Source organism: Sapajus apella, unplaced genomic scaffold (genome assembly GCF_009761245.1).
Source record: "Sapajus apella isolate SASKATOON/1434 unplaced genomic scaffold, GSC_monkey_1.0 scaffold31, whole genome shotgun sequence".
Lineage (NCBI taxonomy): Eukaryota > Metazoa > Chordata > Mammalia > Primates > Cebidae > Sapajus > Sapajus apella.
Genome location: NW_022436971.1, coordinates 108,765 through 129,914, shown reverse-complemented (window position 1 = coordinate 129,914; position 21,150 = coordinate 108,765). Strand labels below are relative to the sequence as shown.

General features: G+C 38.0%; 2 pseudogenes across 1 annotated transcript; one reads left to right on the top strand and one right to left on the bottom strand.

Annotated features, from left to right (window-relative positions):
• On the bottom strand, positions 1-1,529 carry LOC116561930 (annotated as a pseudogene). The gene has a single exon (XR_004273672.1). The product of XR_004273672.1 is annotated as a tropomyosin alpha-3 chain pseudogene (transcript).
• Positions 1,530-13,617: 12,088 nt separating this feature from the next.
• On the top strand, positions 13,618-14,988 carry LOC116561932 (annotated as a pseudogene).
• The last annotated feature ends 6,162 nt before the right edge of the window (positions 14,989-21,150 follow it).

Sequence of the window (21,150 nt, the reverse complement as noted above, 5' to 3'; positions counted from 1 at the left end):
GTTGTTTGGCTAACTCCTCCTGGAATCACCTTTCTGGTTTGGCTGGTACTTTGTACAGAGCAATGAGGTTTCCCGTAGTGGAGTCTTTCCCTGGGCTCTGTTTGGCTCTCAGTAAGGCAGGCCTATACCTTTTCTTCTCTTCTACGGAGAGGGCAATATGCACTGAGCTGAAAAGTTACCTTCCAAAAGTGAGAAAGGAATGGATTGCTGCTTCAAAGCTGTGGAATTATTTGGAATGCTTTAAAAAATGGTTGCTACAAAACAACAAAAAGGTATTACAAAATGCATATATCACAACATGCTTTTAAAGACATTATGCATTGTGCTCACATTCCCTTAAACGTTGTTCCCAACAGCCCAGCTGGAATCTTTGGGAAGAGGAAGGGACAGTTTGGCAAAAAGAGAAACAAGGGAGGGAGCAGCGAAAGGAGAAAGCAGCCTTCCAGTTAAAGATCAGCCCTCAACTAAAGGTCAGCTTTGGGCAGGCTGGCCTCAGGCGGAGTCAGGGTCAGAGGGAGGAATAGCAGCAGGGTGGGACTGGGGTGCTCTACATCTCACTCAGGTCAAGCAGAGTCTGGTCCAGCATCATTTGGGTACAGAGTGCTCCTCTTTGGCACATTTTCAGTTTATCTTCCAAGTCATCAGTTGTCTTTTCCAGCTTGGCTACCGGTATCTCAGCAAACTCAACACAGGTCTCTGCCTCCTTGAGTTTATCAGTAAGAATAGTAATCTCTTCCTCATATTTGTCTTCTTTTTGAGAGTACTTTCCTTCAGCAGCACTCAGACACTTCAGGTTCTGGTCCATCAGTCTGATCTGCACATTCACCTCTTGGCATCGGGACTCTGCCAGCTCAGCTTGTTCCTGTGTGTTCCAAGTCTCCTTCAATGATAACCAACTTACGAGCCACCTCTTCATACTTCCTATCTGCCTATTCTGCAATGGGCTTAGCTTCTTGGAGCTGGATTTCCTGGAGTTCCATCTTTTCTTCATCTTTTAAGGCCCAGTTTTCAATAACCTTCATACCTCTCTCACTCTCATCGGCAGCTTTTTCCCCTTCTTCTAACTTTTGCAGGGCAGTGGCCAGGCGCTCCTGAGTATGGTCCAGCTCCTCCTCAACCAGCTGGATCCTATGGTCCAACAAGGCCGCCTCAGCCTGTTCCTGGGCTGCACCTTTCTCCCTCAATTTCTCACTGGAAGCACTCAGCTCTCTCCTCTCCTTGCTGCTGCAGAACCTGGATCTTGCGCTTCACCACCTCTATGGTGGTGATCCCAGCCACGGTGCCCACCCAGCTACTGCTCATGCTCCAGATCCTGCCTCCTGCAATAGGTGTTGCAGCTGCTTCTCACCATTTTATCAAGTCTTGCCTTGAACCAGTACTACCTTTGGAATTTTGTTGAGATTTAAGTCACAAGCAGCTGAAAAAGTCCTAAATAAAAGTTTAATAGTGCTAGAATATCTCATTACATCTGGGGGGGGAAAAGTGCACACAGTATATGAAAACATATTCCAAATAAACTAAAGGCCAAAGGCAAAATGTAAAAAAATAAAAGAAAACAGTATAACCATCCAGGAACAGTGGCTGATGCCTGTAATCCCAGAGGCTGAGGTGGGTGGATCACTTGAGCCCAGAGTTAAGACCAGCCTGAGCAACCCGCCTTTAAAAAAAAAAAAAAAAAAAAAAAAAAAAAAAAGTTGTGCATGGTGGCACATGCCTGTAGTACCAGCTACTTTGGAGGCTGAGGCAGGAGGATCACCCGAGCCCAGGAATTTGAGGCTGCAGTGTGCCATGATCATACCACTGCACTCTAGGCTGGGCAACAGAGTGAGACCCTGGCTTAAAACACACACACACACACACACACACACACACACGCATGCACGCACCAGCAGAGAAAGCTTTCCACCAAAGAGAAAAATCCAAAAACCACAAAACAAACATATTGATTATATAAAAATATCTACAAAGGAAAAAAATACAAGCAACAAAACTACAAAAAATATATGAAGCTAGAATAATTAACTGCAAAACATATGGCAGATAAAAGTCTGATAGTCCTAAGAAGAGATTATTTTAGGAAAACGACAGAAAATATATGAAGCTAGAATAATTAACTGCAAAACACATGGCAGATAAAAGACTGATAGTCCTAAGAAGAGGTTCTTTTAGGAAAACAAAGAGCTCATTAGAAAAAAAAATGGAAAAAGGACGTGAAGAAATGATTCATAAATCACAAATGTAAATCACCAATAAGACATATAAGAAGAAGCTCAAACATAATAGTGGTTATAAAAACGCAAACTAAATCAAGATACCATTGATTGGTCAGACTGAAAGAAATAAAATGATCCAAGTCTTAGTTAAGAGTCTTATACCAATGTCAATTTCCTGGTTTGATATTATAATATATATTTATACTTATTTATATTTTTTTGATTCAGAGTCCCATTCTGTCACCCAGGCTGGAGTGCAGTGGTGTGATCTTGGCTTACTGCAACCTCCGTCTCCCAGGTTCAAGCAATTCTCTTGCCTCAACTTCCCGAGAAGCTGGAATTAGAGGCACATACCACCAGACCCAGCTAATTTTTGTATTTTTAGTAGACAGGTTTCACCATGTTGGCTAGGCTGGTCTTGAACTCCTGATCTCAGGTGATCCACCCACCTTGGTCTCCCAAAGTACTGGGATTACAGGCGTCAGCCACTGTGCCCGGTCTGATAGTGTACTATATTTACATAAGACATTACCATTAAAGGAAGCTGGATGAAGTGTACATGAGGTACTATTTTTGCAATTTCCTGTGAGTCTATAATTATTATTATTTTTTTAACGCCAGGCATAGTGGCTCACACCTGTAATCCTGGCACTTTGGGAGGCTAAGGCGGGTGGATCACCTGAAGGTCAGGAGTTCGAGACCAGCCTGGTGAACATGGCAAACCCCATCTCTACTAAAAATATAAAATATTAGCCATATGTGGTGGTACATGCTTGTAATCCCAGCTACTTGAGAGGCTGAGGCAGGAGAATCACTTGAACCTGGAGGGCAGAGGTTGCAGGGAGCTGAGATCATGCCATTGCACTCCAGCCTGGCCTGGGCAACGAGAATGAAAATTAGTCTCAAAACAACAACACAACAAATAGATTAATAAAATCCATTGCTGACAAGATTATGGGCAAATGAGCTCTCATATAGACTACTGGGAGGACAGAAAACTGCTACCTTTTCCTACATTACTCAATTCTGCCTTAGGAAAGTAATATGGAAATATGCGTTAAAACTAAAAATATTTAGGACCACTGATGCAACAATTCCACTTGAATCTGTCCTATAAAACCAAGGCCAAAGGACTGAGAGACAAATGTGCAAGGATTTCGTCCACCATTGAAAGCATCAAAGAAAGCACTGAAGAATGATCTCAAAGTCCATTAAGAAGGGGATGTTGACCATGTAATAAAGTAACCAACAAGACAGAAATCAATAACAGCCATGTTGGCTAAAGGAATGCTAAGTTCCAAGAAGCATTTTGTTTAGTCCTTACAACAATCTATGAGGTGAACAAAATTAATACACCATTTTTACAAATGAAGAAACTATAGGTTTTCAATAGGCTGTTCAAGATCACCTTATCACTAAATGGTTAGGCCAAGATTCCAGTAACAAGAAAGAAAAAAGAAACAGAACTGGGAGAGATGATTTTTAAAAAAGAACATATAACCAAGAAAAAAATTTTTTCAATAATCTACCTGGTAAATTTACCCCAATTAATGGTATTCAGTTCCAATATTAAGTACCTACTCTGTTTAGGGCAGTAAACTAGGATCTGTGGATCCAAAGAGGGAAGTTTTCTTAGCTCAGAATCAAATAGAGAAGATAGACAAGGGAGCAAGCAGCCACACCACACTGTGACCAGTGCTATTAATACGGACACAAGTCCACAGTGCCTGATCTAAAACACTTAGGCCAAATGTTTCAGACATAAGAATTTTTTTTTATTTGAAAAAGGTAACATGATATGCCATAAATTATATAACACTGCCATGGAGATTAGGGGCAGCATCCCATAACCAAATGAAACGAAACATTAATACTCACACTAAGTGGGATAAACAGTCTCATGGCACTTCAAGGGAACTGTTGTTGTCAACAAGTTTGGTGCTAAATGAACAAGGAAACTTTGTTTTTCAAGCACTGGGGATACTGTAATTACCGATAAGAGACTGCAACAAAGTGTGTACATAAAGTGCTTTAAATCAGAGGGAAAAAAACAATCTAGTCTAGGCTTAAGTACTTAGAACAACAAATAATAACAAAACAGTCCTTAAAGTAAAACCTATAAAATGAAAGTAAATGGCACACACATCTGGTAAAAAAATATGGCAAAAATAACCATAAACTGTCATAATATTTTCCTTGCAAATCTGGATAAAATTTTCTTTCAAGGAAACAAGAAAGCTTTGAAACACCCAAAAGATATACAGGACACAGTACCATTTAAAACAAAATTAAGACATGATCTCAGGAAAATACAGAAAGTTAAAGAATCCTGGCAGAGTTTATTTTAATGAATAATAAAGCAATAGCAGAGAAGCAACACAGGACACACTACCCATGATGGCTAAAATATATCTTCATGGGAAGGTAGAGCTCCAGAATTCCGTAATTAAATAAAAACGACTGAATGACTTGAAGAAATAAGACACCATCCGCATGGGTAATAAAACCATACTACTGAGATCAATACCAACTTAAAAATACAAGTAAATTCAATAGGGTAAGTACTAACACTTGAAGCACCTTAAAGATTATGTAACTATCACGAAACAAGTCAGATTCTAATTTTTCTTGTCCATGCTCAAGAGATTGTGGTTGAAGAGGTAGGGGTTCTTTCAAGGAAATGGACAAGTGCAATGCTATTATAATTTTATGCTGTAAGCATATCAGCAAACATACTAATATGTTTCATACATAAGGCCCAAAGAACTAAAGTGACTTTGATCATATTGCCAATGGCCCTTTTAGTTATCTATGTAAAAATAAGATTAGTAGCTAGTAGGGCTAAGAGGCCAGAAGTCAATAATCGCACTGCTTAGATGAAGCAAATATAGCAACTAATGAAAGGAGTCATCACTGCATGATGAAAGAGCCAGATTTAACAATTCATACCAGTCTGAATACAGATGAGTGTATAGCCTGGCCAAGTCATTTTAAATACCCTTAATTTACTCATCTGCAAAATAGGGAATACTGCCTACTGTATAACTCAATTGTGCAGACAGATCACAGATAATGTACATATAAAGTGTATGTCACAGGGTCAAGATTCAGTAACTACCACAGTTACTTTACCAACTTACTCTCCTACCCTAATCTGGTAGTGTTCCAGTGTTCCCTATCTCGAGTGATAGTAATCTCACCCTCACACACAAATATTCTCCACTTTGAAGCCAGAGTAACCTTTTATATATACATATGATCATACCACCCCTGTCCAGTTTAAAATTCATCCATAATATCATAATGTTCTTAGGATAAAGTACAAAATTATCAAAATAATCTGACCCTGACCATTCTGCTACACACTCTCTCTGCCACCCTACTCTACCTTTCTTTTCATTTGGTAATTTAAAATTCTTCTGACTACTTGGCCTAACACTTCTGCTTGCAATGATACCCTCACCTCTTTTTCTCCTAGCAACCTCCAATTCAACTTTTCAGGTTTCAGCCTTAATGTCTCTTGCTAAAAGAAGCCACTTCTATGTTCTACAGAATCCTATACTTCTCTGAAACAAATATTTACAACTACATATACTGTAAGGAAAAAATCTGACTCAATTGTGAGCCGCCAGCCAGACTCAGTGATGAGTGATTTTATTTAATGTCTCTGAAGAGTAGAATCTCTCCTCTTCCATAACTGAACCCAAAATATCCAACTCTAGGGCCTGTGACCAGTCATCTTGCAATTATGATGGATGAGCCTACTGAGAATGGAACAAAATTGAAGAAGCAGAGTTGAGACACTGATGAAACTGACTGGAGCACTGGGATAAAGTTTTGCCTATTTTTTTTTCACTTGCATTAAATAATGAATTTCCTTCAGTGTTTAAGCCGGTTTACATTGTGTTTCCTGCCATTTACAGATACAAAGCACCTACATAAAAGCATTCCAATTTAGAGATTATGAAAAGGAAACAGAAGAATAAAGAAGAATATTCACAGGTAAACCACTCTCTTCTGTTAATGAGAAAAGATTATCCTTATGAATCAATAATGTATATTACATGATAATGCAAGAGGCAAAATGCTACCCAAATCTGTACATATTAACCCCAAGTACTCAGATACTCAGAAAAATCTAAATGTTTCCTAAATCTTGGTGGGGCATGGTGACTCACACCTATAATCCCAGCACTTTGGAAGACTGAGGTGGGCAGATTACTTGAATCTGAGAGGCGGAGGTTACAGTGAACCAATGCACTTCAGCCTGCGTGACATACCAAGCCTCCATCTCAAAAAAAAAAAAAAAGAAAGAAAGAAAGAAAGAAAAAATTAGTATTTTCCTAAATCTTAAGGCTTCAAGGATAAAGAAAAAAGCCAAATCAGGTTCTAGGCATTAAAAGCCGAAGTGGTAGCTTGAATTAGTGTTTTTATTTCATCATTCATACCATCTTGTGACCTTGCAGTACACTAGATTAAGTGAAATATATTTCCCTGACACAGTGATGTTGGGCTTGGCCACAAGACTTGATCTGATCGATGAAATAAGAGACATGACCGAAGCAGAGACTAAAATGTGCTTGCTTGTTTGGCTGACTCCTGTGATTGCCATGAGAGCAAAGTGACTGATTCCTGCAGAAGAAGGGGACAATCCACAGCCTAGAACAAAGTCTAGCCAACAATAACTAAGCCCCAGTTAACCTAAAGACATGAGGAAGAAAGTATTTGTTGTTATAAGCCACTGAAATTATAAGATTATGCAGCAAAACACTAACTGATAAAGCAAGCACTGTATAATGCAGGAAACATTTGCTTTCTTAGCAATACTCAATGCCAAAAGACAATAAACCAAGTTCTTAAGAAGATGAAGAATTTTATATCTAGCATAGATGGCATTCAAACAAAAAGGCAAAGAAAACATTCTTGGCTGAGTACGGTGGCTCATGCCTATAATCCCAACACTTCAGAAGGCCAAGGTGGGCGGATCACCTGAGGTCAGGAGTTCAAGGCCAGCTGGCCAACATGGCGAAACCCCATCTCTACTAAAAATACAAAAATTAGCTGAGCGTGGTGGTAGGCTATTCGGGAGGCTAAGACACGAGAATTGCTTGAACCCAGGAGATGGAAGTTGCAATGAGCTGAGATCGCACCACTGTACTCCAGCCTGGGCGACAGAGCAAGACTCTGTCTCAAAAAAAAGGAAAAATAGAAAACATTCTTAAGCCCACAACAACTCAGGGAAAAGATCATCCATAAACTTAAAAATTCTATCTGATGATGAAATCCAGCCAGAAAGAAATGCACCAAAGTAAACAATTCAGGAATGGAGAAAATGTTTTTGAAAAAAAAGGTGGAATACATTTGCAATTAGGTAATATAAGAGAAATGTAAATGTTTTCTATTTTCTCCAACTTTCATTTTTAAAATAACAACACACTTCCGAAATTTGTCTGTTTTCTTTTTCCTCAACTTCAGAGATCATTTAGGAATTAATATTAACTCAAAGTGAAGAAACGAAAGCCTAGCAACTTTCTTGGTTTATTCAATTAAATGCAATAAACAATGGTGATTCCTACTTAAAAGTTTTTCAGGATATGTTCTTCAGTGTACATTTTTTTTCACTGATTAATTTAATTGGGGTGGGGGTTATCAGGCATCATTTGTACAAGAAATATTGAAGCAAATACTCCAGAATATACGAATAAACTATTAAAACAAGGAAACTTCTGAAAGACAATACAGCTCTTTTTCAAAATCACTTTGTCACAGGGCATGCTATTAAAAACAAAACAAAAACTAGAACAGCTTCCTTTGGTTGCTAGAAAAATAAAGAAAAATAAAAATAAAAATAAACCAGAACAGCAGGTAGGAGGGGAAATTGCATACAGATGGAAATGAAAAGACTTTCACTTATAAAGACACACCGAATAGCAAAGTACTTGTGTTCACTAAGTACAAGAAGACATACTGAAAGAGTGAGAACCCCAAACGCCCACAAATAAGAAGGGGATGCCTATACATAACAATCAAAGATCAAGAGACAAGCCAAAGATAAAGCTGAGAAAGCTAGTGGTTTTAGAATGAGTGTATTTAGATCATATCACCAAAACTTTTAATCATTTAAATTACATGGCAATGATTTTTAGGGGAAAAATTAGTTTTTCACTTAAAAAACATTAACATAAAGCATTTTTAGCATTTTGGTGGTAGCTTGAAAATCTGCTGCATCAAAGTATATTTTCAAATAGAATTTCAAAGGCTTTGCCAACATATGACACAATGGCTCACATGTTAAAATTTACTTTTCATCTATAGCATATTTGACAAATGACTTACTATACTTCAAATCCTATTTAGAAACCCATGCTGGGCAGAGCAGTGGATTACATGCCTGTAATCCCAGCACTTTGGGAGGCCAAAAGAGGTGGATCACTTGAGGTCAGAAGTTTGAGATCAGCCTGGCGAACATGGCAAAACCCTGTCTCTACTAAAAATGCAAAAAACTTAGCCAGGCATGGTGGCGGACACCTGTAATCTCAGCTACTCGGCAGGCTGAGGTTGCAGCGAGCCGAGATCATTCCGCTGTACTCCAGCTTGGGTGACAGAACAAGAGTTCATCCCAAAAAAAAAAAAAAAAAAAAAGAAACCCATGCTAAAGACTTCTCTAAATGCTGTTCTTGGAGGGATTAACTGCTACTTATTCTAAAGCAATAAATGATTATAGCAGAAATAACCCAAAGAATAAGAATGCATGAGTTCATTCTGATAAAAATAAATGAACAAATCAACAAGTGGGGGAGAATTCCTTGCAGTACAATTCCAACAACAAAAAAAGACATACCAAGAATGATGGGATTAGAAAATCACCACATGTGTTAACAGTGATAGTAAGTTTCAGGTAAGTAAGACTAGTGGATGCTGTGGTAGACAGACCTAAAATGGCTTCCAGTAATCTCTGCTTCCTGGTACTCACAGCCCTACATAATCCCTCCACCTGCAGTGTGGGTAGGGCCTGTAACCTGCTTCTAATCATCAAAAAAGAACAAAGGTGATAGGATTTCACATAAGTGACTACTTCACATAAGATTGCAGTATCCTTGCTTGGTGACTCTTCCTTGCTGGCTTGGAGGAAGTACGTGGCCATGCTGGGGAGGCCCATGTGGCAAGAACTCAGGACAACCTCTAGCCAAGTGCCAGCTAGGAATCCAGACCCTCAATCTGATAACCCACAAGGATCTGAATCTTTCCAACAACCACATAAGCTTGCAAGTTGATCATTCCCCAATCAAGTCTTCAGGTAAAAACACAGCTCTGCCCAACACTCTGCTGCATTGCCGAGGACGAAGTAAAGCCATGCTCAGACTCCTGACACATAGAAACTGAGATAATAATTGTGTTGTTTTAAGCTGCTAAATCTCTGATATTGTTAAGCAGTGACAGATTAACTAATAACGACATGCTAAAACTAGTGGGCAAAGGTACAATGTAAAACAAGATGTTTATAGAGTGAGTCTCAAAGTATCTTCACTCCCAAATTCTTATTAATTACAAAGGGGAAAAATGGTATCTTTACAGTGAAGAAACTTGTAGACATCAAATAAACCAAGAAATCACAGTTACCATCACCAATACTGTGATATACTGAAATCATGGGCTTCCAGATATCTTGCGGTAAAAATGGCATATCAATCCTGTGACTCCTGCCAAAAATGCACAACTTAAATCATGATTAAACACCGGAAATAAAAATTGAAAAACAATCTGCAGAATAGCTGGCATGCACTCAAAAGATGTCTAGTCATAAAAGACAAAGACTGAAGTACAATTCCAGATTAAAGAAGAGTAAATGAAAACTAAATGCAAATACAACATAACATGTGATCCTGGATTAGAACATCAGTGGAAGAATTATCAAATTTGGATAAAGTCTGATTAGATGATAATACTGTGCCAATGTAGATTTTCTATTAACTACTTTACCCTGTAGCACTTGCCTTTAGAAAATATATTCTGAAGTTTGCTTGGTTGCTTGATTTTTTTTTTTTCCCCCTTGAGACAGGGTCTTACTCTGTCCCACAGACTGGAGTACAGGGGTGCAATCATAGCTCATTGCAGCCTTGAACTCCTGGCTCAAATTTGATTCTCCTGACTCAGCCTCTAGAATAGCTGGGACCACAAGTATGCGCCACCACATCTGGTTAATTATTTTATTATTGTATAAAGACAGGGTCTCACTTTGTTGCCCTGGTCTCACTTTGTTGCTTGAACTCCTACACTCAAGCAATACTGCCTCAGCTCCAAAGTGCTGAGATTATAGGTATGAACCACTGCATCCAGCCTGCTCTGAAGTATTTAAAAGTGAATGGGGCATTATGTCTACAATTTATTCTTAGACATCCCACAAACACCAATTAGATAGATGTTAACATTTGGAGAATCTAGATAGAGGCTGTATCAAAATTCTTTGTCCTACTTTTGCAACTTTTCTAAAAGTCTGCAATTAATATGTCATATAAATAAAATAAAAAGTTAAATAAATATATATGATTTTTTAAATGTATGTATATGAGAAAAGTCTGTATGACAATATGGACCAATGAAATGAAAGGAAGTACTGATCAATGCAGCAAACATGAACTAACCTTAAAATACCATATATTATATGATTCCATTTATATGAATGTCCAGATATGGCCAAACTACAGAGATAGAAAGCAGATTACACGCTGGCAGGAGGAACCAGCATTACCCATATCAAGTAAGAGAGCTCTCTCTGGGGTGAGGAAAATATTCTAAAATTGGATTATGGTGATGGTAGCACAACTCAGTAAATTTACTAAAAACCATTGAATTGTGCACTGAAAATGGGTAAAGTTTCTGGCCTGGTGTGGTGACTCACACCCAAAATCCTAACGCTTTGGGAGGCTGACACAGGAGAACCACTTGAGCCCAGGAATTTGAGACCAGTCTGGGAAACATAGGGAGAACTTGTTTCTACAAAAAAAATATATAAAAATTTAAAAATTAGCCAGGAGTGCTGGTGTGTGCCCATACTCCCAGCTACTCCAGAAGCTGAGGTGAGAGGATCGCTTGAGCCCAGGAGTTCAAGGCTGTAGTGAACTATGATTGTACCACTGCACTTCAGCCTGGGTGACACAGCAAGACCCTGTCAGGAAAGAAACACAAAGAAAAGAAAAAAAAGGGAAAGGAAAAAAAAGAAAAAGAGATGGAGTTTAGAGTTTATGGCATGTAAACTATACCTCAATAAAGTTTTTTTTTGTTTTGTTTTGTTTTTTTAAAATATGGGGGGCTGGGTATGGTGGCTCACGCCTGTAATCCCAGCACTTAGGGTGGCTGAGGCAAGCGGATCACCTGAGGTCAGGAGTTCAAGACCAGCCTGGCTAACCCAGTCTCTACTAAAAATACAAAAATTGGGCAGGTGTGGTGGCGCATGCCTGTAATCCCAGTTACTTGGGAGGCTGAGGCAGGAGAATCACTTGAACCCAGGAGGCGGTGGTTGCAGTGAGCGGAGATCATACCATTGTACTCTAGCCTGGGCAACAAGAGTGAAACTCCATCTCAAAAAAAAAAAAAAAAGGTGGGGGATGGCCCAGCTCTTTGTGTAGTTTGCAAGTACAGAAAGAAAAAAGAAAAAAAGAAAAAAAAAAAAAAATAGGGGCCTGGCACGGTGGCTCACATCTGTAATCCCAGCATTTTGGGAGACAGACATGGGTGGATTATTTGAGGTCAGGAGTTTGAGACCAGCTTGGCCAATGTGGTGAAACCCCATCTCTACTAAAACTACAAAAGAAAAAAAATTAGCTGCATGTGGTAGTGTGCACCTGTAGTCCCAGCTACTCAGGAGGCTGAGGTAGGAGAATTGCTTGAACCTAGGAGGTGAAGGTTGCACTGAGCTGAGATCGCACTACTGCATTCCAGCCTGAGTGACAGAGCAAGACTCTGTCTCAAAAAAAAAAAAAAAAAAAGGCGGGGGGTGGGGGACGATCAGGAAAAATAATTTATGGGTGCTAGGCTTAATACCTGAGTGATGAAATAAGCTGTACAACAAACTGCCATGACACGAGTTTACTCATGTAATAAACACGAGTTTACTCATGTTTATTACCCTGCATGTGTACCCTGAACAAAAGGGGGAATGATCTAGATCTCCATCTTCACTTCTATTGCCTACTTCTGAGATTTAAGTTCAAGGAATTTGCTGGTTGTAGCAAAAAGACAGCAAGAATGGATGGATGGGTAGGTGGCAGGAAAGAAGGAAAAAAAGGAAGGTGGAAGGCAGGGAAGGAAGAAAAGACTACCTTTTTGTGTGTATTTTAGTAGAGACGGGGTTTCCTTATGTTTGCCAGGCTGGTCTGGAACTCCTGACCTCAAGTGATCCACCCACCTTGGTCTCCCAAAGTGCTGGAATTACAGACGTGAGCCATCGCACCCAGCCTATTCCCATATTTTCTATGAACATATATATATTCTCCCAAGGTCAAATATAACAAAATGTGTCTAGAAAACAAAGCACCTGATGACTTGACCGGCCAAAGGAAAAGAAAACCATTCCAAAACAAACACCATAAATATCCACTTCTCAAATAAAAAGCAGCAAGGAAATGAAAATGCTGGAGCACCTTAAGTCTCTCTGCTTTATTTAGAGTGTTCACCTTTCTGCTGTTTCTGGACCTGCACTATGATGAAGGGTGGACACTAACGAATGCATTTAATATGGCACAAACTGATCTACCATCTAAAGAGTACAATAATGTCACTAACACTCCTAGAACATCTCCTGCTTATGATGTAATGAGTTGCAAGTAATTCAGATTACCTGGTAAACTACAGATATAATGGACTGAATCTCATTGGCAAGAAGCCTATCAACATTAATACTAAAAATGGAGTTGGGGAGAAGAATTCATCTTCCGCCTTCACACAGAAATTTTGAAAGCCCAAAAATGATAAAAGGTAAAAGAAACTTGTGGTTAACTCTTTACTCTGTAAGGTTTTCTATATATAGATAAAAATATATAGATAAAAATACAACATTGTTATATAAAAATATAATATTGTTATATTTTTATATAGATTAAAATATAGATAATTTTATATAGATATATTTTATATAGATAAAAATATAACAATAGGTCCTCACTCCCCTTTTCCTACACTTTCCTCTTCTCGCAGACCAGAGAAGCCGCTCTTTCCACGCGGTGCATTCAAGAGACAGAGGTCGAGCCAGTGGCTGCCGCCGTGGCCTGACGGGAGCAAGAAGAGGTTGTGACAGGGAGAAAACGCAGAGTTACTACGAGAGAGAAGTTGGCTGTCTAGCAGCAGCAGCAGCAGCAGCCAACAGAGGCCCACCCACCTGCTCGCCTGTCCCCCTACCCTGTTTACAATGCAGCCTGTTTCTGCAAAAGTGGTATGATGGAAGGGACCATGTCTTCATTGAATTTTGTGTTGAAGACAGTAAGGACGTTAACGCAAATTTTGAAAAATCCAAACTTGCATCAGTTGTCTCAGAGGAAGTGATAATTTTAAGCATTTAAATGAAATTGATTTTTTTCACTGTATTGATTCAAATGATTCCAAACATAAAAGAATGGACAGATCAATTTTATGTTGTTTACGAAAAGGAGAATCTGGCCAGTCATGACCAAGCTTAACAAAAGAAAGGGCAAGGCTTAATTGGCTTGGTGTGGACTTCAATAATTGGAAAGACTGGGAAGATTATTCAGATGAAGACATGTCTAATTTTGATCGTTTCTCTGAGATGATGAACGACGTGGGTGGTGATGAGGATGTAGATTTACCAGAATTAGATGGAGCAGATGATGATTAACAAGACAGTGATGATAAAAAAAAAAAAATGCCAGATCTGAAGTAAGGAATATTGTCATCACCAGGACTTTGAGAAAGAAAAATGACTTCTCTGCAAGATTTCGTAATTGAGAGAATTCTTGAGTTGATAGCTCTAAAGGCAGATGCTATATTTGCCTACTTTCGCCCATTTTCTATCTGTTTTTTAAAAGGCTTCACTAAGGGTTTATATGTACCATTGTATGGGGCAATTTTAAGTCAGCTAAGGCAATAACCTTATGCATGAACATTTCTCAGATTTTCATGAAGCTGTTGAGGTCCCAGGCAATTGATGCAGCAGTTGTGATACATAAAAACATCTCACCTAAGTCTCCTTTTCTTCTTATCATAGATGCTGACATGACAGGAAGCTCTCAGCTTAGGGAAAGACAACTAAATTTTAGATTATAGAACATGAATTCATGTTTGTTCCATGGCTGGAACAAACTGGCTGACACCTTACTGGCAACCTGCTGTTCTTCTGGTGTTATCCTTTAGGATCACTCTACTAAAGTTTATTTTTCAAAAAATCTACTTCACATCATTCTATGTGAGTGATCACTTGCCAGTGTTCCAGATGTATCTTAGCTAAAACTAGAGAATGCCCTAACTTAGATGGTTTTTGAAGCCTATATATTTGGTATTGTTTGACCCTTAAGCTTTCACATTTCTTAGCAAGGAGGACAAAGAAAGCTGTACATTGTGGTTTGAATCTGTACATTTGGACCAAATTTGTACCTGCATTGTCAGCATGGCAAATGGGTGAAAAATGTTTAATACACTGTTGGATTTTATTTTTTTGATTCAGCTTATACAAGGGCTGAAAACCTCAATTTATGTTCATGACAGCAGGGATTTTTTAAAATGTCTACATTCTTTCTAATAAACTGTTGGAAGACTTCTTGGCTGTACTTTTAAGTGTCTGGCTTACTGTAATTTTTATGTATTTACCATTTGCTGGAATGGTGTTTTTATTTTTATTTGAGGAAGAATTTGGGATTATTCCTCTGTTTGAAAAAAGAGACTTGCTGTAATGTGACAGGAAACCTTTTAAAAATGGATCATAATATTGTAGATGCACTTTGCAGCAGCTGGAAAAGTAAGTGTTGTGATTTGATTGAAATAAAACTAAATGTGGCCGGGCGCGGTGGCTCACGCCTATAATCCCAGCACTTTGGGAGGCTGAGGCGGGTGGATCACGAGGTCAAGAGATCGAGACCATCCTGGTCAACATGGTGAAACCCCGTCTCTACTAAAAATACAAAACATGAGCTGGGCATGGTGGCACGTGCCTGTAATCCCAGCTACTCAGGAGGCTGAGGCAGGAGAATTGCCTGAACCCAGGAGGCGGAGGTTGCAGTGAGCCGAGATCGTGCCATTGCACTCCAGCCTGGGTAACAAGAGCAAAACTCCGTCTCAAAAAAAAAAAAACAAACTAAATGTGTTGTCCTCCTCTAAAAAAAAGTGTGTGTTGTGTGTGTGTATATATATAAAATAATTAGTAGTTATCCTGAAATTATTAATTTGAAACTATGTTTATGTACTGAAAACATAAATACATTTATAATGCTGTTTTGAACCAAGGGTTTCGATGTAAAAGAAAAAAGATACAAATATAAAATCAAATAATATTAAAACTCCATAAAGTTAACTCAGGAAAAAAAATATGAAAAAGAGGCTGTCTTGACTCCTCATTCATTTAATATTTACAAAGGACCGATCATGTAGCAACACAGCGGTATGTGCAGGTGATATAAAAGAGGAAGTGGAAGTTTCCATAAGAAAGAAGTACTCATTCTTACATTTCAATGTAATAATAAAAATAACTGAACTGGAGCTAGGCAGAGCCAAATGACACAGTCTACCTTATTTGCTAGTGTGTGCGTGCACACATACACATGCCCAGGAAAATACGGCACATAAGTACAAGTTTAAAATGCACTCTAACTAAAAACTGTTAGCCATATTTGCAATTCTGCTATCAATTCAAGAAATGAACAAAATCAGAAACTCAGGTTTAGAGTTTATGTTTTCCAATTTGTCATTCTCCAACCCCCTGGTTTACAAACAAGAGTATATTCAACTGTAAATGCAGTAGCACTTACAGCAAAATGATTCTTAATGTTTTCTAATTAAACATATTTTTTAAAAGAGATTTCTTACCAAAATTAACTGATAACTTTTCCCCTAACTAATAAGGTCTAATTTCTCCACTGAAAATCATGACATTTTCACTATTGTTTCTTCCATTCTTAGTTTCTTTCTGGGGTTCAAAGACACACGTAAACGAAGTCCAGAATAAAGTCTGTTAAGTAAACATGGCCCATCAACTTTTCACTGAAAGTTAAAAGCCAATTCCTCAGCTTCAGCTTGCTTTGTCTTGTCTATAATTCTCCACATTCTAAAGACTCTTGCCAAAACTCTAAGGCTTACTTGTTTTACCAATTCTGAATCATCACATTGTGAGAAGTTAATAAAAATCACACTCTTATCCTTCACTTTCGTAACCACCCATCACTGTCTAGATTTTAAATTTAACTAGGTAAAATGAACATTAACCTTCTTTACACCTCTGCTCATTCTCTTTACCTTAGCCAAATGTTTGCTATTTCCCACTAATATAACATAATGGCTGTTTCTCCTACATTAGATTAAATTGTGCCTCATTCTAATAAAAGCAAAATCCTACAACTTTCTTATTGTGATGAAATATGCATAACATTTATCATCTTAATCTAAGTGCACAGGTTCAGTAGTGTTAAGTACACTCACCCTGTTGAGCAATCAAGCTTCAGAACTCTTTTCACTTATAAAACGGAAACTCTATACCCACTAAACAACAACCATCTTGCCCTGCCTGCCAGCTCCTGGCAACCACCATTCTACTTTCTCTCTATGAATTTGACTATTCTAGGTATCTTACATAAGCAGAATCATACAGTAATTGTTATTTTTTGTCTGGCTCATTTCGTTTAGTACAATGTCTTCAAGATTCATCCATGCTGCAGCAGATGTCGATTTCCTTTCTTTTTAAAGCTGAATATTCCGTTAAATATATATGCTACATTTTGTTTATCCATCCATCCACCCAACAATGGATATTTGGGTTGTTTTTTCCTTTTGCCTATTGTGAATCACGCTGCTATAAACACTAGTGTTAAAACTATCTATTAAGTCTCTGCTTTCCATTCTTTTGTCTATATACGCAGAAGAGAAATTGCTGGGTAAAATAAAATCCTACAACTTTTGATCATTCTTTACTTAATGCTCAGTTTACACAACTCTCTCTCTTTTCAACACTGACTGACAAGAATCAGATAAATCTATAGGTTGACAAGGGAGCTTCATAGGTGACCTAGTCCATTTACCTACAGGTACTTGTACCCCCTCTAAAACATCTAAACAGGTAATCATCCAATGTGTTATGCAAGCATCTAAACAGGTAATCATCTAAACAGGAGCTTCATAAGTGACCTAGTCCATTTACTTATAGGTACTTGTACTCCCTCTAAAACACCTAAACAGGTAATCATCCAATGTGTTATACAAGTGGTGGAGAGGCATTATGTCCTCAAGCATTTCCAGTCATTCACAAATTCCTTCTTAAGCTAAGCTAAATAATCTTCTTATAAGTCTATTTACAAGTCTACCTTTATGATGGAAATCAGTAGCATAATGGTGGGAAAATCTGGGGAGCTCTTTTTCTCTGCAGTGTTTGAATTTTGAAACTGACTTTGCAACAAATTATCTTTGAAAGTGGGTAGAAAAAGTTTGACATTATTTCTTTATCATTCCAATCACAGTCATTCGAGTATTTTAAGACTTCATGAAACCCTGAAGTCTATTCCTTTCCAAATTATTTTTGGTCTCCTCACTGGCATTCCCTTCTGCACCCAATCCAAAGAATGTTAATAAGTCTGTACTGTCCATCCTCAAATTCACCAGTGTCCACCAATATTTGCTATCCCAATTTCAAACCTTTAATAAACAGGTTTAAAGGACATAACATCAAACAAATAGGAATAAAACCACTAAAGACATAGAGGAAAGAATGTGTAGGAAAACTGTTAAACAAGCATTTTGGGGGAAGTAGGTCCCAAAATTCAACTTATTTGATTCTAGAGATATTCTCCCTTGCAATAACAAGTTACCCTAATTCCTACTTTAATCCCCAATCTCTTGTCCATTTTTTCTGTACTTCTTCCTACAAAATACAGTTGTCAAAACTTGGCCTTAAGGCAATGATGATTAATCATCTTCCCTGTTCCTGGTTGAATTATACACAATCTATATTCATCCTTCAAAGCTCAATCCCTTGAACTTCAATAGAATTAAATAATAGACTCAGACTTTCAAGGTTAAAAAAAAAAAATGAAGTCATCAAGACCAGATGCTTAAATGCCTTCATGTCAAGTCTATTTAATTTAATTAATTAGTTTATTTGTTTTGAGATAGGGTCTTGCTCTGTAACCCAGGCTGGCTCAATCATACGGCAGCCTTGAACTACTAAGCTCAAATGATCCTCCCACCTCACCCTCTTGAGTAGCTGAACCACATGTCTGCACCACCACGTCCAGCTAACTTGGGTTTTTTTTCTTCTTTTTGGTAGAGACGGGGTCTCCCAATGTTGCCCAAGCTAGTCTCAAACTCCTGGGCTCAAGCCATCCTCCTGCTTCCACTACCCAAAGTGATTACAGGCATAAGCCACCACACCTGGCCTAAAGTCAATTTTAAATATAAAAATATAAATGTATAGTCAATGTATCTACAATCTTTCATTTACATGATATACACTTAAACATGTATCTGTAAACACACACCCATAATCATTATTCACATATAAACTCTCAAAATGTAATACTACATAACTTTAAAACCAAAAATAGATTTTTACCTCATACTTAACATGCATTTATAAATAGAACACACAGAACAAAACTGACCTCAACAGCACACTTACACTGGAAAACAGTGACTTCAGAAATTACCAATTTAATAGTTTTGGTAGATTTTAGATTTAAATTTAAATCTGTGGACTCCTATACACTTTCAGTAAACATTCTTCCTTCCCTTGATCATATTACTTGCAATTCTACCAATGATCGATTCATTCAGATTAACAACTAATCTGCTTTTTAAAAAGAAATAATACAAATGCAGCCTTTCAATCTAAAACTTTTGATTTAAAAAGTAGATCTGACTCATCCACACTTTAATGAATTTGTTTCTTCATACTGTTTTCCTCCCCAAAACATACCATCAAACAAACAGGAATAAAACCACTAAAGACTTAAGGGAAAGAGTGTGTAGAAAAACTCTTAAACAAGAATTTTAGGGTAAGTAGGTCCCAAAATGAGTCTGGGTCAACTGAGCAGCAGATGCGCATAGAACAAATAAGCAGAGTGATCTAGGAATCGCCTAGAGAGGGAGGTCATAGCAATAAAAGATTCCTTGGAAATTTTTTTGTTTGCTTTATCATACTCTTAACACTTAACTATAAACATTCACTCTATCACTCCATTATTGTCTTCCACTAATGTCTTCTAAAAAGCATGGTTTTGTCCAAGAGCAAGTGGGCATAACACTTTCAAATGAAAAAAGAAAAAAAGGAGTCCAGTAATTCTATGCTCTATTTTTAAGTAAACAAATGAAGTAACAAAGTTCAATTTTATCAATATTATTTAGATTAATTACAAACTCTTGGTATAGGGGGTCTTAGAGAACAATCTAACTTTTCACCTAAAGAGAAATACAAAGTTCATTAGATCGCTGTCCAATCTCCTAAGTCCTATTCAAAAGCGAGGCAGCAGAAACCACTTATATTTTAGCCTCACAGATGTGGGTTCAAGTTCTACCACTAATTAGACATGTAACTTTTCACTGATTTGATATGTTTATGAGATAATGACTTCACAGGGTTTAAACAGACCATGTGAATGGCCTTAGTCAAGGCCATTTTCACTACTGGTTTATTACAGCATCAGGCTTTTCAATCTTATGAGGAATAGGTAATAAAAAGTAGGCCAGATGTGACAGTGTATACCTGTAGTACCAACTACTATAGAAGCTACGGTTGGTGAATCACCTGAGCCCAGAAGGTTGAGGCTGCAGTAAGCTATGATAACACCACTGCATTCCTGCCTGAAACAGAGAGACAGAGACAGAGACACAGAAAGAGAGAGAGAGACACACACACACACAGAGAAGACTTTCTAAGAGAAACAGAATGCTTATTCATTCTACCTTTTGTAAAAGGTCATTCTACCTTTTGTTAGAATGGTGACTACTGCATATAAAGAAATACTGACTACTTTTATTTTACCTGATTAAGGTGCTAGCATTTCTTTTTCTTTTGAGACAGAGTTTCGTTCTTCTCACCCAGGCTGGAGTGCAGTGGCTTGATCTCAGCTCACTGCAACCTCCACCTTCCTGGTTCAAACAATTCTCCTGCCTCAGCCTCCTGAGCAGCTGGGATTACAAGCGCCCACCATCACACCTGGCTAATTTTTATATTTTTAGTAGAGACAGGGTTTCACCATGTTGGCCAGGCTGGTCTCGAATTCCTGACCTTAGGTGACCCACCTGCCTCGGCCGCCGGAAGTGCTGGGATTACAGGTGTGAGACACCTTGCCCCACCAAGATACTAACATTTTTTAAATGGCTGGATCAAGTTCCTAATACAGTATATTTCTCTGAATTAAAAAGGTAGAGAAGAAGGTTCCCTATGAGGGTATAGTCTGAGGTAAAAGGAGCATTAGCAAGGAAAATAAAATACTTATGAATGAATATAAAATATGGGTATGGTTCTGAAAGAATTCAGCTGGAGAGAGAGAAGAAAATTCAACAGATTCAATTAAGTAAACCAAAAGACAGAAATTTTGCAATTTTATACCTTTGTCCTAGTTAGTATTCTTACTGATTTAGCACACAGAGCTTGGATATCTAAACACCTAACACTATTTATTACCATTTTTTCTACTTTCAACCAGAGCTACCAATCTTGATGCAGCCATTTATATTGAGATTCAGAGTTTTGAAGTAGTTGGCTGACCCATTAATTTTACCAATTCCT